We start from the raw sequence: 24,995 nt of genomic DNA, 5'->3' as shown, positions 1-24,995 counted from the left end.
CGCACGTTAAAGAATCCCAGGTGGTAAAAATTATTCCGAAGACCCCCCCCCCCCCCCCTCCTTCATTGTGCCACAGAATGAGATCGCGGTTTTGGCACGCAGAACGCCAGAATCTCTAACCTCCACTGCGAAAGAACCAAATTCTTCTACGTTTTCTTTTTATAAATGCCTTACTTAACAAAACCCATAAATCTCAACCAACACGTCTCATATTCTGACAATGATAAAACAAATACTGTGCCATATTCTCATTCGGGAATGATGGGATGTCTTCTACTAAGTTATTGCGGTACAGTCACATCAAGGATTAGGAGGCAGCGGCTCGGAACAGATTAACTGGACGTTGACGTTGCGACGGATTAGTGTGCCATAGTCAGGATTGCTTCGGGAGGGATGCGGCCGCCGAAATTGGGGATCGATCCGACGACCTCGTGCTGAGCAGCGTAACGCACATAGCTTCAAGGTACTGACAGCCAATGCCAATTGCGAACCATTGTTTTCTCGTCTATAGCCCCAGAAGATTAGTTTTCTGATAGCTCGGATCTTCAGTCGCATCGCCACCCGCAAACGGAGAATCTCAATCACAAAGTAAACTTTCCCTAATCGTCGCTGGACGGTATACGCTCTGAAGAAAAGTCGTTTTACAGTATACTGTTTGGTGCCTCAGTTTCGCTAAACGCAAGAAATTTGCAGGACAGTTACGGTACGCGTCCTTTGAGGGCATTTAGTATAGCGTAGTGGAAAGTAAACGGGAATGTTATTCGTCAAAGAACCACCTGGTGCTTTTTGACAAATCCGTACACCCCAGGACGATGCGTTAGCACACGTCTTGCCGTTTCCATGCCGATGCGACTCGCCAAGAGTATATACACGGACGTTAGAATCGCCCAACGGCATCATAAATTCAGCTCGCTAGCCGCCCATGACTCGCAATTCAGGGAATTGAGAAGGAGCGAAAGCTTAAATCACAATTTCTTGACGATCGATCATATGGAGCGTGCCGCCATCTTTGAAAACGCCATTTCTTAGCGCATGTAAACATTTGATTACGTTGATGTGGCCAAATCCCGCACGTTTACAAAGCCCCCCCTGCAGAAGCTACGGAAACCCAATGGCGTACGAAGCATGCACAGAGAGGTCAGCGCTGTTTGTTTACGTACGTAAGGAGCTTACATTTGCTTGGGAACGGTATTCTAAAACTGCCTAATGACGCAGTCAGACAGCTTCACATCGACGCCCAATGCAGGGAGTTTCTATCGAACGAACTCCGGACGACACCATTGTTTTTACTGAGTTACGCGCCACACATGCAAAAAAAAAAGAGAGAAAAGGAGAAAAGAAAAGAAAAGGAAAACGCACGCCTCGCTGAAACCCACGACAGGGAGAAGTGAAAAGGCGCGATGGCACGGAATGGGGTTTGCGGCAGCTTCCCGAATCTCGTCGATCGAGTCGCCTCGGTTCTCATTTCCTTCGTGCCATTGTTTTATCCTCCCTTCGGGGACTGCCTTCGCTTCCATTTGTGTAGGTTGTCTCAATAGATGCGTGCAACGCAGCAGAAGCTGGAGTTCGTATCGGGAAATTAGGACCAGAGACGCGATGCATTCCTCCGTCGATACAGAGGGTGGGGCATGCAGTTGACCTTGTGTGCAGGACATTGTGGGGGAGAACTTGTGTGGAGGAACTCGTGTCAGTGGCCTTGTACGGAAGACATTGTGATGGGACTTCGTGTACGTGACCTTGTGTACACGAACTTGGGAGGAAATGCCTGGGTAATGGTAATAGGGGAAAAATATTGGCGATTTCATCTAGATAGTGCTAATCTAAGGCCTAAACTAATGTGTTCTTTTAAAATTTACGTCAACAGGAGTAACATTCGCAGCAGCCAACGATACAGAACTGCGGCGCGAGGTGTCCCGTATATCGAGAATGTTGGAGGTTATTGAGTGTATAACGCGGCTGCAAATGGCCCTTATCGGTAAAGGACGATGCTTACCTATAAGAATAGCCTCTAATGGGCCGAGTTTTTCACGTACTATAAACAACAACAGTGACAAAATTGGCACTGCAAAAGCGTTTCCGAAATTGGTCACTACTTACTTTTGCGCAACGAACAAGCTCAGCACGCCTCTCGGGGCACGTTTTCGGTTACGGATCGTACAGACCTGACCACGCTCGCCCTAACATACTCGGTTTTTCTCTTTTGCAGCGTTAACTCTTCGTCGTCCCGTTGCTTCCTTCGATGACCTTCTACTCAGAACCGTGGCGCTCCCACTTTCGACGGAGAATGCTGGCGGGAGAAAGCGAGCATCCCTCTTCTTGTGCTTGGAAGCAGCACTCGGAATGGATGGCAATATCGACAAATGGGGGGGGGGGGAATGCGCGGACACTGTCAATGTTTGGAGGGAGCGCAGGAGCAGATTACAGGAGAGGGCGAGCGAAGGAAGTGGGCCGTCGATGAGAAAACGCGGCGCACAGACAGACGTACAGAGATTGCAGACGCGCATAGACAGACGTACAGACTGCAGAAGCACAGACAGACGGAGAAACAGACGCAGTGGTTGCAGACGTACGAACAGACAGAAAGAGACTGCAAACGCACGCAGACAGACTAACAGACTGCAGTAGTGCCGAAAAACGAAGAGACGCACACATAGATGTAAGAGCTGCAGACGTACAGACAGAAGTAAGGATTAGGGTTGTACAAATAGACGTAGAGACAGAAGTAAGGATTGCAAACGTGCAAACAGACGTAGAGAAACGAAAGCAAAGGCGTAAAGGTTGCAGACGTACAGACAGACGAGAGAGACACAAGCACAGACAAGGATTGCAGACGTGCAGACAGACACTGCGGAATCAAAGCGAATCGACCAAGTCCTTGCACACAAAAATAATAAAGGAATGCATCAAGAAAAATAGTAGAGAGAAGAGGAACGCGTATAGTGGGACAAGCCAGAGACAAAAGTACAAGGCGCCGAACTAAGAAGTACAAGAACAAGAATACAGCAGCGGCTGCGCGGCATATTTCGTGACAGCAGAGATCCCCTTCCGTGACTGTGAACGTCGGAAACGGATTAGGGACGTAATTCCCGCGCCGCCATGCCGCCTGTTGGTGTCGGAGAGAACTTTGGCTTTGCTCTTTTTCGCAGCTCCCTGTGCCTTCCAACATCCGCTACTGCGTGTGCGCCCTTCCTTCCAGGCTTCGCTTCTATATTCGCTTTTACATATCCAGCGCCAACGTCCATCTCATACACACACACACACAGAAAGCACAAAGCCGCTAGCAATCTCCTGCCGGTCGCTTTAGCGACTCCTATCTCTCTGATGCGTCCAGGAATGCTTTCAACTTGGCGCGCGGTCGTGGGCTGACGGGAAATGACGTAACAAAAATCGCGTCCCCTCCAACTTCGGTCCCTCCTGTGTTTCTTGTTTCTCAGTTCACTTGTTTGTTTTCGTTTCGTTTCTTTCGTCTTTCTGCGTCTCCATAGCAGTGTTTGCCTGAGAATAGATTGAGCGGGTCGGGGACGTTTCGCCAAAGATCGCGGCCCATTTGCGTAATGAAAAAGACGGCCGCGCCCAACAACGCTGACATGAGTGAAAGAGACCGAAAAAAAAAAGTTTAAGGGGAGAAGGTGGGCGGTCCATGGTCTGCGTGTAGCACATTGTCACAGGAAGCAATGGCAAAAAAGAAAAAGGAAAATAAAACAGACACTTTCTCAGACGGGTTAATCTTCGATAATGAATCTAATGCGGGAAGTTCATTAGAATTGTCCTCCCCCTTAATGAAATGTCAAAAGAACAAGCTCGGTATTCGCTTGTGTTTTCTTGCGTGTGCGATACATCGGAGGAAGCTCTGACAAAACCTCTAGGTCGGTACAAACGAATCGATCTAAATCGATAGCACCATGTATACACAGGTAAGCGATAAGAAAGCTTACTGCGAGCTTCAGTCTGCAATAAATGCCTCTGTGGTTTTCTGGAAAGTCCACTACAAAATGACGTTACGTTAACTCTCTTAGGCGCTGTGTGTACAATTGTGCGCGCTAAGGAAGCTCATCGAGAGCAAATGCATAGGACCTAGAAAATAATGATCTTTCAAACAAGTGGTTTACATCTTGAAACACTATAGTGATTGGACCTCCAATTCAAATCTGAAAAAGAAGATATACACGTAACGTGGTCTAGCAAAACAAGTTGTAAGTTAAACGGCCGTTGTTTGCTTGTGGTGCGAGTGCGTCCCCCCCCCCCCCATATATAGCAGGTTTACTTCCTTCATTATTATAGAGCGCACATCTTAGGCGCCCCTTCCTGCGTTGAGCGTCGGCGTCCCTCGGCGTAACCGATCGCACGAGCGCACAGCGAAGGGTGAAAGGGCGAACACGGAGCGCAGCGGGGGATGAAAGATGGCGATAGCGAAGAGAGCGCGAGGAGATAAGCGGAGGAGGAGGGTGCAGTGGAACTATGACGTGGAAAGCAGAGGAGCAAAGTATGGCGAAAGCGAGAGAAGAAAAGCGTAGCGGCTCGCAATACGGGCTCTGCGACGACGACTAGTACGGGAAGGCGCCAGAGTAGCGCGCCGTCGTCTGTTCCCCGATGACACCATCGATAAAGCATGGGGCGAGCGCGTTCACCGATACCACATATGGAAACAACATGCTGCACGAGCGGAGGTCTGTCGGCGACGGTTGCTGTGAATCGTGCCCACGCGTCACCCACGCGCTGCCTCTCGCGATCTACCGATAAGCGAGGCAGTCGAGCTACACTTCGTTCCGTTTGTAATGTGCCGCGCGAGACAGATTGTCCGCGCCAGCCACGCTACTCTCGCAGTGTTCTCTTCCGAATATAAATCATGTACACCCAGCCACAAAACTTTACGGACCACGAGATCTCAGACAAAGTTCGATTCCCGGGCAGCTTGTAGTAGTAGCCAGTAAAACTACATACGGCAATGTTGTTAACATATTCTAGTCGAGGCCCGAAATGCAAATACCAGGCTGCGTTGTGCGGTCGCGGAGATAATCAGCATTTTCTTAGATCTCATGGTCCGTAATATTTTGTGGCCGGGTGTACCTATATATCCATAATAGAAAATATGGGTTCGCGTGTACGCGCAAACCCATGGCACCGTGCCGTTTCTCTCAATGGCCAGGCTATCAAATACCACAAGTCTCACCGATTCTTAGGTGTAATTATTGACAGGGACCTTTTCACGGTGCCCCCACTGCCTCTACTTGAAGCAGAGACTAATTTCGATTGTGCATAAATGAGATTCCTGTGGGGAAAAACTTGGGACACGACAGTACCGTTCATGCTGCTGCAGCTGCACAGAGAGCACTGTTTCTGGGCTTTTTTACGGTACAGCTTGCCGGTTTTGGCGAACCCATGTAAAACAAACATTCGTACCCTCGAAAGTTTGCAAGGCCAGGCACTACGGACATGTCTTGGACTACCACGATGCGCCTCGACTCACGCAACAATCATGACTGCTAGAGACTACTTGGTTCCAACACTATAACGATCGACAAGCTTAGAGCACACATTCGACATTTGTGTCGCGTACATAGTCACGGTATTGCTGTTTTGCCAGCCCAAAGATCTCAAGCCACATTTTCCAAACTTGTTGCGACACATCAAGGCTACCTTCCGTCGGGCTTTGCACCAGCAGCAAGACTACTTCTACCCCTGTGGTTCCTACGAGAGCCACAAGTACGCTTCACGATTCCGGGAATTACGAAGAAGACCCGTCATTCAACAGTACGTCAGTTCACACTGTCAACACTGAAAGAGGCATACGAACAAAGGACGCACATTTACACCGGTGGATCTGTCTCCACAGGCGCAATTGGCATCCCGGCCTTACAAGTAACAATTACTCTCAAAGTGTCCCATATAACGACCTCTACGCAATAGAAGTTGCCGCTCTACGTGCCGATGTTAATTACATCGCCCTACAGAGACACTGCCACTTCTTATATATACGCTTATCAAGGACATATGCTGCGAAGGGTCTTCGTTTACTTAATCAAACCAAGACTGAAGCTTTGTGGAACACCCCGATTTTCTCCAACTGCCGTATCCACCGACTGGATCATACACTGAAGCTGCAGATTCCATAGGACATCTCCCGCCATGATGCAAATTTACTGTGCCGCCTCTGGTTAGGGGTGGCTTTTACGAAAGCCTACTTACTCAACCCTTACTGGAATGTCCGTCACACCGACCTGTGACTCGCGCAACTGTGAAGAGATGTTGGAGCACATGTTGTGTTTTTGTAATCTATATGACAACGAACGCGACGTTCTTCTGAGGGTGTTAAACCGATTAGATAACAGACCATTATCAGAGACTTAAGATTCCCGGACCATGGCCCACACTCGTCGCAAGCTTACAAAGCGACGCGGGCACTGCTATGTTTCATGAAAGCGACTGGCCTCATTGACCGATTATAGGCGTGAAGTTATGGACATCCGCAAGTATTCACTCCTCCTTCCTCTCCTTTCCTCCCTTAAACCCCTTCCCTTGTGCAGCATAGCAAACCGGACGTGCGTCTGGTTTATCTCCCTACCTTTCGTTCCTTCCTTTCCCTGCTCCTTGACACGCGCACTTTTTTTCCACGTATAGAGCTGCGCTGAAGGAAGGAAGGAAGGAAAAAGTGGAGAAGGAAGGCAGGGAGGTTAACCAGTTTTGCCTAACCGGTTTGCTACCCTGCACATGGGAGCGGGATGGGGGGATGAAAGTGGGGCGCTGAAATTTCGCAATATACGGTACCGTAATCGTCGGCGAATTCTGGACATCTTTTACTTATTAAAACGGAAGACTAAACACGTGTCTAGTACCTTCGCGCTCCATGTCTATCCCGCACGCCCCACCCCCTTTCCTCCTCCTGCTCCTCCTTTTTCATATCCACAAGTCCTTCCATCGACTTCGCATCGAGCGTTTTACTGCGTTTGCGCAAACTTAATCTCAACAAATTCTAACGCGTACATTCATGGGCGCGCTAAATTTGGCGCCCCACATCGACGGGTCCGGCAATACGACGACCGATCCTCGCAATCACGACGCCCCGTGAAATGGCGGGCCTTCGAGCCTCGCGGCAGCCATTTTTTTTATTCTCTGCTACCACCGCTGCAACGCTCCTATATACCAACAGCTCTCGCGCGCCAAGTTGCCATATAGACGCGTGGCGGGGGAGGGGGGGGGGGGTCGGAATCGCGAAGAAGCGGCGTTCGGGGAGGCTCAAATCGGCAGTTTCCGCGAGTCCTAAGGAATAGCGGGAGGGGAGGCGAAACGAGGGGGCTCACTGGAGGGTTAGTCCTGCTGCCACTAGCCGGTGCTGCTGCCGCTTTCGGTGCGGGCCTTTCCTCGACCGTTAATGGCTCCCTCTCGCTTGCCTAGCGAGCGGGCATCAAAACCCCGCTCCCCGGCCACGTGTTGGGCTTTCCTGCATCGCACCCACGCTACGCGAGAGAAGCAAAGCCCAAGTCACGCAAGGGGACGATCGTTTTCCACGGCCCACTGGGGAGTCACGACCTTATAGGCTACAGTTGCTTGGTCGTAACGCCGTAACCCCACGCCACGTGCGCGGCTGCATCGAGGGTGGGATAAGATGGAGACTCTAAGGTGAAGAAGACGAAGAACGAGACGAAGCCAAAGACCAAAAAGCGAGACACGTTTTACTTCCTCGATGTTCCGGTATATAGCATAGCCATCCCCACCCGGCTGCTGTCATTAATGGCGATAAAAGAAAAAAATAGGGAAGGGGGAGATGGGTGTCCTTTAGCGCAAAGTCAGCGGCAAGCCGTGTCGCGGGACCCACGTACGTTATAAGGCAAACCTCTCTTGCGAGTCGTAGACGCGACATAATGTGCATCGCTCCACGCCTACGCACAGCAAGGGTGGAAATGAAATTAGGCCCACGAACGTTTTAACGCTTGTACGCTCGCTTCCCACGTAGCGCGCCCTCTGGTGCGATGCGCCGCGGTACGACACGTTACCTTTGTGTGCTCTTACTCCATGCAGCCGTGATGTCTTACGTCCTCCGCGCGTGGTCTACATACGGGGTGATGCATTCTTAAGTTTTGCAGGAGTTTTTCAAGATTGCCGGTTGCAGATGACATAACTCTAGTCTTTGAGCTGGATAATTCAGAGCAGGCGGACATTATTTGCAAGAGAAATCCAAACATATTCAACTAATTAACAAGAAATCGCGAATTCATTTCTTTAAAAAGTTACTTTGCGGCACATGGTGCAATCTTTTAATTGTAGCCGGCGAGTCTGCAAGGCTTATCTGCTTGGAATAAATTTCCAGAATGACACCAGTTTGGAAATATGTGCCGTCAAACTGGCGTTGGTAGTGGCGGTGGTGGTCGTGGTGGTGGTGGTGGAGAAGACGGGATTAGCCTGGCATACACAGCCGTCAATTGCTCCCCCTGAGCGTCCTGTGAGTCGAGATCAGGGTTGCGGCACCAGGTGTCGAAGTACCCCGTAAAAATGCGCTGTTATTCCACTTATACTTTCTCATCCGCTTACTTTCTCTTTCTTATATATCTTTTATGCACTGACGCGCGAAATAGAGTGGAACGCTCATGTATTTTGTTCCACGTTTCTGGAAATACCTCGAAACTGGTGTCATCCTCGAAATTTATTGCAAGTGGAGACGTCTTGATAAACTCACCGGCTCCAGTTCGTAAATTGCAATGCCTATACGAAGTTAATTACACAATACATAGGAAGTTAATTATCAAATTTCTGTGTTTTAGAAGACCGTGAGTTTTGATTTCTCATGCTAGTAATGTCCACCTCTTCGAATAATCGAGTTGAAAGACAAGAATTGTGCTATCTGCCACAGCCCATTTTTTTAGAAATTCCGTAAAACTTGAAAACGATCGCCACGTATCGCACGGATTGACCGTAGTACATGTGTTCAAAGTCAGCACATTTGCGCAGCAGGCTACGTGTACCGAACTTTGCGAAAATGACAAGAGAAACCGACAAAACACGGCACATCAAATCGCTTTATTCCAACATCACAATCCCAAGAGAATCAGATGTTGGGGGCCGCGAATTAAAAGCCACAATACGGCTCGACGAGGCCCTCGGTCCCTTCAGGGTCAGCACGCTTCCTTCGATAGTGGTGCGGCACGGAACCCGTTACCCGTAAAATTGCGCGCAAACGTTTCGAAGGCTGTATACAGCTACGCGTTTTCCCGCCCTATGCATGCGCACTGCCACCAAGGCGGCGCAGCTTACACATGCGCGGTCGAACTCGTGCAATTCGCTCTGCCAATTCCAGAACGGACGGTCCAACCTCAGACATTGGACACAATACTTTTTTTCCCTCTCTCGATGTCCTCTGATGGACGAGCATATGTGTGACAAGCGTTACAGATACGACGTTACCTTGAATCACACCGGCGTTCGATACGTACCTGCATATCCCAGCGCACTCAGCGAGACCGCATGCATATACGTGCGTGCGGATTCTCGTTCGCAAACACGTGAACCGCGACGCGCGGGAACGCATCTCTCAGATTGGCTCGCGAGCGATATCATTCCTCTTCGGTCCATTACGGGGTCTCTCTTTTGAAACCCGTGACAGGAAAGCGAGCCAGTGAGGCGCGCGAGCGCGTGCTAACGCTCCCCAGCTCGTCGTCCGTGAAAACTGCCTCGGCAAACAGATGCGTATAGAAAGAAATTATCCAGGACCAGTGATTTACTGCAACGACCGGCGCACAGACGGCAACGCTAATAAACGCGGACAGAACCCTCGGCTCCGTGTAATGCACGGCGTGTGTGTATACTAAAGCCGCAGCCACAAAACGACGACCAAACAGCGATAAGATCGACGTGAGAAGCTTCCGCAAATCGATTCCCATTCAAGCGGGCCCGCCGCTCTCGCGCCGACTGCCAGCAATACACCATCGGCGGGCCGGTCATTAGTGCTGAACGGCGGTGCGGCCGAGCTCATTCAGCCGTGCATATTGGCGGTAGCTCGAGCGGCTATACACACGGCTAGACGAGTGGCTCGCGCTGGATCGTTGCTCTCTTCAGCTCTCAACGTTCTTGGGAGCGAGAGCGCAGAATAGCAGAAGACGAAGGGCACACCGGAAACAGACGACAAAAAAAGAGAAACTAAAACAAAGACGCCGCCTGCTTCAGCTGCTTCGTCGTCTGTAACGAGCAGAAGGCGTTTTGTTCCTTCAGAACCAGAAGTGAAAAAAAAAAAAAAAAAAAAAACAAGAAAAAGAGAAGATCACGGTGTGCAGCGCGTTAGGAAGGCAGAAAGAACCCCACGCAATGATCAGTGAGGACAAGAACCAGACGAGGATACAGCGAAGGAGACAGTTTGAATTAACGAGGCTGGGGATTCGAGGCGCTGAAGCACTCGTACCTACTGCTCCAGCGCGAGTTTAGACCCACAGACACACGTAGTACGTGTGCCTGCCTGTCTGTTTTTCCGTGCAGGACGGGGGAGTCCATCGACTAGTTCCGCGCCATTAAGCCTCAATTAAAGCGACAAGCCCGTGAGCAGCGTACCTTGCGAAGACGCATTGCTGCCGAGTGCACTCTCCGACCCCGAAACAACGGGGGCACCGGCAGCCGTGTAAAGGCACGAGGAAGAAGAAGGTAAAAAAGAAAAAAAGATGTATGAGAGGAAGTCGAACGAGACTGCGAACTGAGGAGGGAAGAACAGGTCTTGAAAACAAAGCGCAAACCATAGGCAGTGCTTCGCGGCAGCTTGCTGAAGCAGTACTGGCCTCCATTAAAATCTACTTCGACAGTCCACGGAAAGTCTATACGACGTCTATAGACGGGATGTGCACGAATGGCTTTATTGATCTAAAACCAAAATATAAACCACAACGGACAATGCCAAAACAAACTATTGCTATGTATGGGGAGTCATTTGAAGGCCAGTAGAACGGTGGCTCTTCGGTGGTCAACGGTGGCTCTTCGAAAGGAAAATTTAGACAGTCCTTGCAAAGTCGATACTATGCCTATGGACGCCATCTGGACTAATGGCTTTATTTAAAAAAAACGAAAAGATAGAGCTCAACGGACTCCTAAAATACTGCACTGGCGTGTTCGGAAAGTCAATTTAAGCTCGTTAAATGTTGGCGGAGGTCCTTGCAGAGATGTAGACGTAGATGTAGAGATGTAGTTTGTAGAAATTGTATAGGCATTAGCCGACAGTTTGGGAGCCTGCGGACCGGAGTGCGACCAATGGACATGTACTTTTAACGACTTCATCAAATTAACATTCTGTATGTTTTACATGGACACCCGTTTCTATCTGTTGAGTTTTGCACTATAGTGCGCACAGTGTAGTCACCTTAACACTTCAACTACAGTTGCCATTGACTTTAGTTAGTCTGAATTAGCGTTAGTTGTATTTTTCTGTACATAATGGCATTTCTCTCTCCTCATGACAATACGGGAAAGCAGCGCCTTATCAATCAATTGATCAGTCAACCAATAAGTTAGAACGGTGAAGATAAATGGTGCTGAAAAGGAATGAAAACTGGGCGAGTTACTACGGATTCACGACTTCATTGACAACATGCGGTACACCTGATTTATTTAGACTGTGCGTTCACAGATTGGCCGTGTGACAGGGGTAGAAGTCTTCATGCGGAGGAATCGCGCATGCGGAAGCACGCGCCTAATAATGGATTCAGACAGATAGAGGAAGAGAGAGAGAGAGAGAACGGTAAAGGAAACGCAGATAGGTTAACCAGTATTGAGCCCGGTTGGCCACCCTACAGTGAGGGAAGGGTGTGAGAAAGATCAAGAGAATCGAATAAAGGGGAAGACGTCATCTGCAGCCCCAAAAGGACTCGTTCCTGGACCTGTCGCTCCGACACTAGACGGCCTACCGTGAGCGCGAGCCGCCGATCTCGGTGGCGATGACTGACAGAAAACAAGGATGTTTAAAAACTGTCCCCATAGAGTTTCCTGGCAAATTTCCTAGCAAAATTTCGCACCGCGTTCTGCTGCTCCCGGAGTGATTGTTAGTACGTAGATTTGCTTGATTTCGTCCTCGCGGCTTCAGACGCTCTTGTCACTTTTCTTCACTATATGTTTTATCTCTTTATTATCCTATGTTTTTGAAGCAATCCTAATTTTCGAAACGCAGAAGGCCACGAGCCTCTGCACTTATGCAGGATCACTGCAAATTCTAACGTTCATAACGCAAAGCCGTTTGAAGCCAGGAGCACGACGTTGGGGTTACCCCACACACTAACCGTAATTGAAGCGGCGGCTAAGCCGTCGTGTTTGTAGCTCCCGCGGTTCACCAGCGCCAGAGTTCCGACTTGCAGTTTTTGTAGGGAAACTCTTTAAGCTTCGCTTACATGAACTCGACCCGAGTGAGTTCAGTGGGTCGAGTGAGAAGTAGAGCTGAACCAGCTCGACCCTACATGACCGCGTTTGCATGCATCGTGCCTATACATAGCGAGTTGGGCGAGCCAACCCACGTATACGCTTCTGGGCGGGTTGACGGAACGCGTCTCGACGCTCCCTCTGCACGACGCGCCAGCGTTCACAGAAACGCGACTACCGGGTCGAGCCGACTCGACTCGACTCGACCTTGTCGGGTTGACGTAAACGCAGTTTTTTTTAAATCTTGGTTCACACACGGCATGCTGCGAAGCTGACCGCAGTCCTCGTCGTCATTGCCGCTTTCGTTTCGACGCGTGTTGCATTGAACGAACGAAGAACACACGCGCAGCAACTGCGGCTCGCGAGCAGGAAGAAAGGAATAGCGCACCCATGTGCGATACCTTAAAGGAAAAACGAGCCGTCGAGGAAAAGAGAGACAATCCATTATTCAAGCATTCACTCACCGGAGGGAGTCACCGCCGCGGAGCCCATCCAAAGAGGGCGAGGAGTAATTTATTACTTAACGATAACAAATGAGGTGCCCCGAACCTTTTCAGCGCTTTTGCCGCGAGCTATTTGCACTGCGTTCCGTTCTTTCACACGTGACAGTCGAAGGGCGCTGCTCGTCGCTCGTGCCGTTTCTATATAGGCATCCCGCGGCACCGTTGCGATAATAGCGTGCAGTATTCTTGAAACTACCCTCGCAGGAACATCCATCGAAATTCGGTGTAAATACTGACAGAAACAAAGTCAACTGAATGTCGACGAGAACCAGTGCACATTTGTGTCCGAGCAAGCTAACACCCTGCTGGCACCGCGGCTACACAGAGCCGAATTTAAGAAGGCACTCACGGTTAAGAACGAAATCTTAGTGGTTGGAATGTGGCCGTGACCTGGAAAATTCCAGTATGCAACGAAAAAAAAGAAAAAAAGAAGCACAGCCATTTGAAAAAAAAAAAAAAATCCGACAGCTTATAGAACACGCGGACATGCATTTGCCTTGCTGACACCTCACATACGTCTTTGCTTTCCTGTACTCTTATTTCTTTTGTTTTACGCATAATCAGTACGCATAATTTACAGAAACAAGTTATGCGAATATTGTAAGGCTACATTTCGTACGGCCACTTCACAGCTTAACAATCGCCTCACACGGAGTATTACCCTAAATTTCACTGCTGTTCGGTATGCATTCCATGGCTTAAGACAGCTTCTGAATATATTCTGTAGTAGGTTTACAGTCCATATATTAAACAGTGGTAACTTATACTTGTGTAAAATATATCGTGTTCCAGCTAACGTTAGGCATGTCATTATAAAAAAACGGAAAGAAGAAAAAAAGAACATGGTGCAACATGGTACATGGCGAAGCTGGCGATACAGCAGTTGCCAACGTTTCCAATGTCATCAGAATAAACCACTCACACTCATTCCTTTGAACGCCGAAAGAGTTCTCAGTCTAGTTTATACGAATGGTGCAGGCATTCTTTCAAGAGACTTTGAGTAAGAGCGTGAAGCTATTAACAGAGCATTCATTTGGAGACTCTGCACACAAAATCGGCGAACATGCAGACTACGCATAAAAAAAGAGAGTGTTGAATCACAAATAGCCAATAATCTCTTATGAACGCGTATCTGTTGTAAGTTCACTTATGGGATGATATATCGAATATTGTATGCGATGGCCATTCCGTATTCATTGTAAGAACCATAAGCAGTATACATGGGAAGCGGCTATACGCAGCCTGTAAACATCACATATCGAAAGTAAGTTCGTACAACTAACAAACCTATTATAATCGATAGCCCGACCATACAAATTGCGAGGACCAAAGCAATCTACATAAGTTGGCTACGTACGCGCAGTCTATGAAAAATCAAAATAATGATAACAATAACACAAAAACGCGTAGATGTTTTTATAGCCATATTACTGCCAAGGTTGACTTGAACGCCAGTTCGAGCTCCCACAGCGATGCACGGTTTTAGGGCGCTGCGATGAACAGAAGGAAAAAGAAAGAAGTAACGAATGAAGAGAATAAAAAATAGAGACAAGTTAAGAAGTCAAGAACGAAAAATACGAGCCATCGAAACAACGCGACGCTCAGGGTCGCACGAGCACTTAGCGCGCGCGCGCGAGCAGAGCACCTCGCTCCGTTTGCTCTCGGCGATCCGCTGCTCTCACCGGGCGCGCGCACACATATGGTACAGCTCCTTCCTCGCCGACTTCGCTCTCTCACCCGTCGACTCGGTCTCACCGGCGAGGCAGGCAGGCAGGGCAGACAAGGCGTGCCTCGAGGCTAGAGTCGATTTCCCAGAGACCCGCCGAGCGGCCCGAGAGAAGAGAACCCGGGGCCCGCGCCGAATATTTATCACGCACGAGGAAACCTTGAACGACGCTGCCTCGAAGCAGTGTGTGCCGCAACGCGACGGGGGACACGGAGGAGGAGGCCCTGAATACTGACTGTCTCGGCAGCTCTCTCCACTTTCTCGCTCGTTCCTTGAAGCTCCGTTTCACTCTTTCTTTCTGCTGACTTCTAGTTTGCGATTGAAATGCATCGAGTTGCCGCTAGGGGGCGCGCGCAGCCTAGACACGGGAGAACGTAGAAGCGAGCGAAGGCAGGCATGGCAGGCAGGAAGGAAGGAATGGAGGAAGGAAGTCGGCCGATTCAGTTAAGGTTCCGGTCATTGTTTTGCTAATGGCTTATGTAGATCGGAGAAAAAGATCTCGCCCGGTCGGAGAGGACTTCTTCGCCGCGCCGGTGTGTGTATATTATATACGGACTCATGCGCGGCCGGATCGAGTTCCTTCGCTGTCGCTCGTTGCGTTTCAATTTTCTTTTCTTTTTTTCTTTCTTTCTTTTTTACTTTTAGCGTGCCTGCGTCATGAATTTTCTTAGACAAATAGGACGGCGCACTGGGAGAAGGGAGCACAGAAATTGCGACATGAACCGGAAAAGGCGAAACAGGATGGAAAGGAGCGGGGAGGCTTTGGAGAAACGTGGAAGCACATCTCGAAACGCCGCGCCACAGAAGGGGTTCGGAATAACGTTAGCTGCACCGGCGATGGATGAAGAAGAAAAGAGCTTCGATGTATGAGCGGGTGAAGGCCGTATGATTCATGAGCACAGGTATATCTATATATCGTGCTCTTTCGACCTTTACACGGCAAAACGAGGAACGAAAAGTCGAATCTTGTTTTCCTTTTTCTTTCTTTTTTCCCAGAAATGGCGCGCTCTATTTGAGGAAGATGGATAAAGAATAGGGTTTATGAATCCTGCCAATGCTGCCTGTGCAGCGCCTCATCTCTTCCGCGTGTACTACGCGTCGCCATCGTCACGTTTTGTCGAGCTGCATAATCATGAAGAGTTCCTAGATAACAGGAGTTCCCAAACTACGGCTCAAATTCCTGGCACGCCCCTTTGTACCTTTCTCTCTCTCACACACACTCTACGCGTTTGAGGGGAGGGAAGGCTGATATAGTTACTCTACGTGCTAAATACAGTAACTGTGTGCCTACGTACAGTCGGCGTCACTCTTGTGTAAAGCACGCGAACGGCGGCCGCCGGGGCGCTCCGGAGCCAGCCAGCGACGTCTAACGGTAATGGCTGGCCCCCGAAATTGGAGATGCGTCGGCCGCTCATGCCAAGACACTTCTTATCTCGAATCCAGGAGCTACCGCTAGACTTCGCTAGCTGTCGCAAGAGCGCCCCTGGCGGCCGCCATTGCCGCGCTCTACACAAGGGTGACGCCGACTTACATAGTAACGCTAGGGTGTAGTTGCCTGACGTATCACCTGTGAGAAACATCGATTGCAAAGGCCCTTATTTCGCTTCAATAAAAGTACGCTTCAAGGTATTATATTGCGGTGCTCGAGAGAAAGTGGCGTTCTATCACACCTGTCGTCGTCTTCAAGCAGTGCGTCAGTCAGTGAACATCTAATAGTATGCAATATTTATATGGACGCAAGAAGCACCCACGTTGTTATCAGATCATGTGTGTCCGTGCATTAAGATAAAAGAGAGAAGAAACAGAAAGCGAACAGGGCAAAAAGAAACAGGACAGGACAGGTGTGCACGTTTTCTTTTTCCTTTTTTTTTTTTTTTTACGTGGACCGCGAGCCGTTTAGACCAGCATTATAGGTTGCCGCCCGGGTTGGTAGCCCCGGACTCACGCTCCGGTACGCAGCGCCCGGAAGCACGCAACGGAAGACGCCCCGCGCGCACGGATCAGCAAACCCCAAACAGAAACAAAACCGAGGCGCGTGCGGCGGTGACGACAGGCGGGGTCGCGCGGTCGGAACGACAAAGAACGCAAGACGGCACACGCCTCGGCAGAACGACGACGGCGCGGCATCATCACGCGCCCCGTATGTGTATACGCAAACACGGTTCAAACATCACCGCCCCTGTGTAGCTTCTCTCCCGGCACAGCGCACGCCACGTCGGACGCGAAAAGACAAAAGGCTTCCCGGGCCGCCACGATCATTCTTCGGCGGTAAGGGAAGACGACGATCAACGCGTCTTCCTGCTCAACCAACCAACCAACGCCCTCCAACCCTCCTTTATTTCCCATCGGAAAAATAACAGCTCGAGACGCCACGATTCGGCGGTGGTGGCGACGACGACGTGGCACGAAGCCGGCGGGGGGCGTAGGGATTGTTTGTTGGCTGTGGGGACGCGGAATAGGGAAGTGGGGAAAGGGGTTAAGCGACGGAGCAGGCACTGCCTGGCACAGCCCCTGGGGCGAAAAAAAAAAATGATGCGCGCATCCCTTACCTTCCTTCGACGCTCCTCGAACCGTGGCGAAGGCAAACAAACAAAAGAAAGGGGCAACGCTCTTTCACCTCGTCTTCCCAGGCACGTGCACCACGGCACCCTCCCGACATTTTCCCGTTTTTCTTTTTTTTTCGCCTTCCCGAATCCCCATTCTCCCTACGCAGCCGTCGGTATGGGAAAGGCTTTAGCGGCGGTTTATTTTTTTTTTCTTGTTTCTGTGGTTGCGAGGCAACGAGCTCCTCCCTTTTGTTTTTCTCGAACGTTATACGTGTCGTACTCGAAACAGCCTTCTTCGAGGACAGCTTAGCGTATACGATCACCCCTGCGCGCCGCAGCGCGTGCTATATAGACAAACTGCAACAAGCGCACCGGAAGGATCTAGCGTGCTGTTTTTGCGAGGCACGCCGCACATTTGCCCGCTATACTCCCGCAGATCTGCGACGCAAAAGGGGAAAAAGGAAAGCGTTCGCGCTTGCTTCCCTGAGGCCCGCTGGCACAAGCAACCTAAACGAAAGCAAGACAAGAAAAAAGAAACCAAGATTCAAAGGAAACGGGGAACAACGTGTAGAGGGTGCCAGTGTGTGTGTATGTTGGATGGACGCGTCGTCGTCGGCTTGAGGAGGACACCTTGTCACCGTAACGACATAATGTCACGTGCTATGCGCGCCATTCATCGGCTTTTCTCTAGCGGGTCTTTTCTCTCTCGCTCGCGTATGTGTGGGCGTGCAGCATACGCCCGAAGCGTGCGTTGAGCTGCGCGGAGCGCGTGCGAAACGCGCTGCGATCAGGAACCCGAAAGCGAAACAGCCGTGCGTATGCGGTAAATGGCCAGAGAAGAGCAGAATGGTTGTTGTTCTCGTTTTCTTGTTTTCGAAAGCTGCCTCTGTTCTCTCTCCTCCACGACCCCGACAGAAGACGCCTTGTTGCGCGGAGAAGCGTCCAAGCTGTGTCGAATTCTATTCTTTACTTGAACTGAATTGATCTTTCAGCTCCGTTGTAACTGGCCGGCCAGCTCCGGCGTCTTCAAAAACGGGAAGATATTTCTTTTTTTCTTTTTTCCCCCGACCTGCTGGCTTGTTAAGAGCTCGAGCGTGCCATTGCGCTTCGCTGCGCGCTAAGGAGCAGGACCCTTGTTATGGGCCGCACGCAGTGCGCGCAGATGTTGTTGCATACTGCTGTTGCTGCTACTGCCCGATGAAGGAGAAGAAGGAGGAGAAGAAAACGGATGGTTGTTTTCGTTGCAGCACAAACATGGACTTCTGGAAGAACATTTAACTTTGGAAGACTAGAAGAGACGAGAAGCACGCCATGACAGGGCGGCATTCGAAAGCTCCGGTGGGTCGATTCCAAATTCTGGAGGACCACCGCGCATGGACGAGCACGCACAGAACTCGTTGGATTCCGGCAGGTTCGTTCATTTAGTGTGTGGCGCATACGCGGTGTTAATTATACACTGCGCAAATTTCCGAGTGTTGATGATGACAGGATGTTTTGTGGCTCAAGGGCCAGAATATGGCCGAAAGAGCGCCAAGCAAGTGGTATCGAGTCGTAAATTTTGCGGACAAGGACGAAGTACAGATCTAACATCGCTTCTAGGAGGCCTAAAGTGGGTCGCTGAATAATATATTAAATATATAACTTGGCCCCGCCAGGTGTGCCATGAACATAAAAGTCAAGTAGTGAAGGGATGATAAACTAAGGGTGATGCAATCGTAATAGTGTGCGAGAAGCACTGTTGCCTCACGGCCTTTGAACGCAAGGGCCCGTAAGGTGGTGTAAATGGTGCGCCGTCGCATGCAGCCGCCTTTGATGAGGGGCTGTGCTACGGATCGCTAGGGTGTGTAACCTGAAGTATACTAAGATCGTCTAAATATAGTATAGCTGACTAAATAAAACGCTAAGCTAAAAGCTTCGCAAAAAGCGTATCGTCAAACTCACTACGGGAAGTGTGAAAGACATCAAGAGTAACGTGGTCACCCGTAGTGCGTGCCTCAATGAGTCGTAAGATGCGTTGCGTCGAAACCGCGAAATTCTTGGTGATAAAAGGTTTTAGAGGACGAGGGGCCAGAGTTTGCTTTCCTCAGCGGAACTTTGGAGCAGTACAAGTCAACTATAGACGTCCTGGAATCAGCGTTCAATTGCGAGTGCACTGGGTTCGTTTCTTTTGGCAGCGGCTGTACGTCACGTCACCTAATTGTTTATGACATTGTTCAATAACTATATGTCAGAACTTGGTTCAACGATCATTCTGCGGCCCAGGTAGTTTCGACTGAATGCAGCACTCAGGAACAGTTATCTGTGTCGCTTAGGGCGTACCACCGATCCCTACTGATATAACCGTGGCAGTTAATACTACAGAGAGCGATGAACACATTACTTTAATGCCCCGCGTACAGCGACGAGACATATTGCCGTGAGCGCCAAATAGACATAATGCGTCATGCTCTGATATGGTAACGCTATTCTTTGATCTTATATGCCTTTGCCCGTCAACACAGCGACGGCCCTTGTATTCATTGCTTACATACGTTTCATAAATTGGCATTCTGGGAAAGCGTTAACCAAGGTTCGCTACTTGATAACGTTACGTGGTTGAAGACGAAGACGTTTCAATGGCATCCTCGGATGAAGATCGACGCCGTCTCACTCGTAAATGTGAATATGAGGTTTACTCGCGCAGCTAATATTTTCTGCTTTTTTTTTTTCACGTCGGGAATCTTAAGTCCCATCTTCTTTGCAGAGTATCACGACGGCGATCATGTGCCAGTCGTCGCCAAAAATATCTGTCTTCAAAAAAAGAAAAAAAAAGAAAAAGAAACGCGCTTCACTCACTCACTTACTCACTCCACTCACTCTCTCTCTGAATTTGCATCGTTTTCGCACAATGATATAGACATAAAATGTCAATCTGTACCCCGCCACAGTTCGTGACTACGTGAATTACGCAGACGGCTTGTCGTGCAACACGAACGTTTTAGTTCTTCCACCGCTATCTCGCACAAACGCCCATAAAGTAAACACGCCCGCTTGCAGCGTCCGAAGCGCACATTGTAACCGGTGCAGTCAGTATCGTCTCGTGAAAAGTTAAACGGAGACACGCTCGGTCGATCTAATGAGGTCGCCGTGTCCCATTACGGCAAACAATTCCACACCCGACTGTTAGACAATGACCGAATCAATATGTATACACCCAGCAACTAAACGACGACAAAGAAAGAGAGAGAGAGAGAGGACAGAAAAAGGACAATTCCACACCCGACTGTTAGACAATGACCGAATCAATATGTATACGCCTAGTAACAAAACGGCGACAAAAAAAAAAAGGAAAAGGAGAGGACAGAAAAAGCAGAACACAACGGATGCCAGACCAGAGGTTCGCTTAACGACGTGCTACAGGGATGATATCGAAATTCAGTCGACACGGTTGCGTAGCCCGGCCGTATACGACAGTGGTCACGTATGGCTTGGTTAGGGTGAGTATCCACGCGAGCGAGCGTTGCGTGGCGTGCACGGCGACAGTTATAACGGAGCTCGTCCCATCGGACATCACACGTACGCTGTAAACGCGTTAACTCGCTCGATTGTGATCAGTCTGACGAAACGTGAAGCCGATCCAAGCCACTCGAAAGGTCAGCAGTCTATTTCTAGAGCACGAAGGGGTGGAGGAAAAGGCGCGACATGCATGACTTGCAAAATAATGCAAGCACGCGCATACTACGCACACGCCCGAGGAAGGTGTATGAGCGAGATTACATTGTTAACTTCGAGCCTCACAAAAACTGCTTGTCCCCTTTAACGGAATGACCATTGCAAGAACCCCAGCTGCACGACATTGCAGGAGTGTTGTTAGCTGGGCTGGTTAGTGCAGGCCGGAGGGAATCGAATATTGCAAACGACGAAAGACCCGGCGTTAACTAACAGCATATTCTGTATTGCACATCGACCTGCAGCAATATATATGAAACGTCAATGTGCGCAGAAAACATAACGACACTCATTTCGTCACAGGCCACCGCTGTCCGTAGGTCATCAGACATTAGATGTGTGATAACCCGCGGAACGCCGCAGCGGCCTGTGATGAAATGGTTGTTGCGTTTTCTGCGCAAATTTCGTTTTTTGCAGGCTATAACACATTCGATAGGTAGGTGATATACAATAAGGAATCGTTGATAGTAAGTGCCGTGTCTGCCATCTCCCCTTAAGTATTGCTGTTTGCGATGTTCGATTCTCTTATGCATGACATTCAGCTACAATTCAAGTCAATACAAACGTCAAGTCAATATAAACTCAACATATTTTTCAGACTACTTTTGTAATGGAAAGCCCAAGCCCGATTTTACATCAAGTAGAATGTGAAGAACTTGTCCGCCTTTACTTCTAGCTACTGAAAGTACATTGGTACGCAAGAATAAATGAAATGTATTTTGCAGGAAACAATTATTCAGTATATTAATGACTTAGTAATTGATGTGTTGAACTAGCCGCGATTGTAATGTCGCCCTTAGGGGTATCAAAAAAGCTACCGCAGTCTTTGCTTAAGCTCATCGCACATAAATCACAATTGTGAGGTATCAAAGAGGCGTGAGCATAAAAAGATGATTAAACGGTTAAACTACTCCAAATTTTATTAAACTATCTCTATCTCTATTGAATAACCAGTAAAACGTTCAAGTACAGAATCTAGCGCCACATCCTCTTCTTGTATATCTAAGCGTCTTCGACAAATTCCTTAAGGTAAATAAAAAGTATAAACTCACGGTTCAGGAGCGGTGGCACGCCGAAGCCGGGATCATTCTGAAAGGAAATAGAAGAACGATAGGTCATCAGACATGCTTGACATTTTTCATTCATTAATAAAGACTAGATCAGTGCCCGTGCGAGAGATTACGGAACGTGCGGAGGATGAGAACACGAGTGGGGCCCAAACAAACGCGCAGAACTGGCAATTTAATTAAAGGAAAATCAGACATCCGCCCGTTCGTAGCAATTGCTACAAAGGAAACCCATGCGAGTTCCTCGAAAGAAAAGCCTCACAGTTGAAGAAAAATTCGTCCTGGTCCGGGACTCGAATCCGGGACCACCGCCTTTCCGCGGCAGCCGCTCTACCAGCTGAGCTAACCAGGCGGCTAGCAGAAGGCAGGGAGAAGTCGAATTCATCAACAACTCGAAACAAAGGCAAGAGTTTTGACGTAATAGTTGGATGCAGTAGTTGGCAATAGTTTAACGTAACTGGCGGACGTCTGATTTTCCCTTAATTAATCACTACTGTCTACCTTGCGAGTTTCCGCCAAACTATTACGTCAGACTGCTAATTTAGTTACGCTAGGCGCAACGTAAGACATCAGAGATACAGCTGCGAGGCCACCCTCAGTGAAACAGAACCAAAATATTGTCTCGGAAGACTTTAGAAATACGTCCAACAAACTAACCCACGCTCTTGCTTCGCTGACACGCGAATGATGCACAATACTTCTATATACCAATCCTCATTCACTGACACAAAATTTGACGTTTCGTTAGGGACGAATCAAAGTTACTGATACACTACGAATGGTCTATACTTTGACATTTATGACTTTGACACTGTCTATCTCAAATTTATCTCCTTATTAAGTTAACAATTCAGAATCGCAAGTACAACGCCAAACTGCATTACACCATGACAGGGGATTGACGTGGCAGGGAAACAAAAGCGGCGATTCTGACGTTGCAATTGCTAACTAAATTTCGCGGAAAGCTTCCGCATTCAGAAGGGTAGTTTATTTTTGGAAGCAGCAATTCACTGCGCAAAATCAGTTTCTGTTATATTTGAGCCCAGAGAGCCCGACAAGTTGGGATATAATTATGGCTTACAAAATAATCAGACAAACACATTAACAGCACGTACACGCAGGGACACCGTATACACGAACTAAACATGTTCACAAAGTCTCATTAAGACCTTACAAAAGCCTTTGGGAAATTTTCGTTCCATTCCAAATGACTTCCCGTTGCATTGAAGAGACTTTCAGTTGAAATGCGATTGAATGTCATGGATAATTTTTGAAAAGGCTGTATTGTTCAAGAATACCAGAATCACTTCCGTTGCGCGTAGAACGCACGAGCTACCTCCTCACGGCCCAACAACGATCCGCTAATTGAGCTGCGAGTGTGCCAAATGTTGTCCAAAACGAGGCGCATCTATTCGGAGATTTTCTGTCCTCTTTTACCGAGGTCGCACGACAACGCCACCAACTATCTTTTTTTCTTTCCCATCAATCTACGGCTCGTTTCTTGTCCTATACAGTGCTTCCGGGCATAAAATGAGAGAGAAATCCTGTAAGCCGGAATATGAAGGAAGGAATGAATTAGGAGAGAGCATCGCTAAGCACAATTGAAGCCGAACGAGCTAGCCGAACACGTGATCTTCACGTCTAAGAGCGCGGTAGGTTTTAGCAATCCCGATGGGGAAGGCAGCCAAACATGTGCGCGCCGGTTAAAAGTTACCGGGAACCAAATGTTCCCGGCCAATACGGCGAGTTCCAGAGGTCACGTGTTCGGCCGATCCTGCTGGCGAAAGATCAAAGGGAATGGCTTTTCACGGGGAGTTGGCTTGACAAGGTTCGCTGCGAGACCCAATGCGCTATCGATCCTACCGTTTATTTCTATGCGCCGTGTTGGCCGGCGTACTAGTATTCGCCTACATGTTGCTCTGCAAAGGAGGGAAAGAGGGGAGAGAAACGCCCTAGAAGGAGGAGGGCAGAGGAAAGCGAGATGCAAGAATAACACAACTTGACATGCTTATTTCACTTTTGACGTCTTGAGCGATTAAAATTTTGAGTCTAACTTGTTATCCTGATTTCGCTGAGTCCGAATGACAGCTAGAGCTCTGACAGGCAGCCAGTGGATCAAAGGTCATCAAACAAAAAATTGAGTGCTTGGCGTTGGTCTGGTGGAAAGTGCCAGGTACCTAAGATGCGCTTAAGCGTGAAAAGGCCGAGATATAGCATTTCCGTATTTGTGGGGTACATTTGTCGCCTACACCACGTATTCGTCATGGTTTTCAGTGCATGCTTGCATGTTGTGCTGTACCGGTTCCACAGCGTCCCACTTGTCGTAACACAGACTCGTATAGTTTGCCCAAAGGCGGACAGAGTAGACGATGTCGGAGTGTCTCTACACGTAATTCGACCCCGACGGTGGCTTAATTGACGAAACCAAAGCATCCTTCACTGTCGCCTCGCAGTAGAATAGGTGTTGCGGCGGACGTCTCTCTCGAGATGGAGACATCCATCAGCCGCCGTGAACGTGCCAATGGCGCCAAAGAACGGCACGCGACGCGGCCGAGGCCACACCCAGCAAATCTTCCTCTCCCCCTGGGCCGGTTTTACGTTCTCCCTTCGCCGTACCCGTCTCGGGGCGTGCTGAACCAGTGCCGAAGGGAGGAGGCAAAGTTCGTCCACGTGTCACGATTCTGGCCTCCGCCGTTCACGGTGCCACTTTCGAGCTAGAGTGCTTAGACTGATGCAGTATTCTTTCAACACTCTCTTTTCGTTAATTTTGCAGTAATAGGCTGTGTTTTAGATGAGAAAATGAATCCCGAATTCCGATGTTTCGAGTTGCGCGACTGCGCCCCGGCTCTGTTACATCAGCCGGACGTCAGGAACTAAAAGGTATTTTCTTTCGCATTTGGGTCGTTGTGGCTCAGTAATAAGTGATTTCTTGCAGCTTCCCAAGTTCAGTCTTTGGTTCGTTAGAACACAATGTGGCCCCATTTTTCTTGACAGAGAATCCTACCTGGCGCGAGACGCCGTCAAAATCAGTGACGTCACAGCAAGATGGTGTCGAGACTGCAAAACG

The 24,995-nt window shown here is 49.1% G+C and overlaps 1 protein-coding gene across 4 annotated transcripts in view; it reads right to left on the bottom strand.

Moving 5' to 3' along the window:
• LOC126539405 (latrophilin Cirl-like) overlaps positions 1 to 24,995 on the bottom strand; it is a 507,732-nt gene that overhangs the window by 392,597 nt on the left and 90,140 nt on the right. For all 4 annotated transcript variants that reach the window (XM_055075343.2, XM_055075342.1, XM_055075340.1 and 1 more), the window contains exon 2: positions 21,914 to 21,950. The gene's annotated coding sequence lies outside the window, so the exon portion shown is untranslated. The remainder of the gene's footprint in view (positions 1 to 21,913; positions 21,951 to 24,995) is intronic.

Source organism: Dermacentor andersoni, chromosome 11, assembly GCF_023375885.2.
Source record: "Dermacentor andersoni chromosome 11, qqDerAnde1_hic_scaffold, whole genome shotgun sequence".
NCBI lineage: Eukaryota > Metazoa > Arthropoda > Arachnida > Ixodida > Ixodidae > Dermacentor > Dermacentor andersoni.
This window is presented reverse-complemented; position numbering and strand designations above follow the sequence as displayed.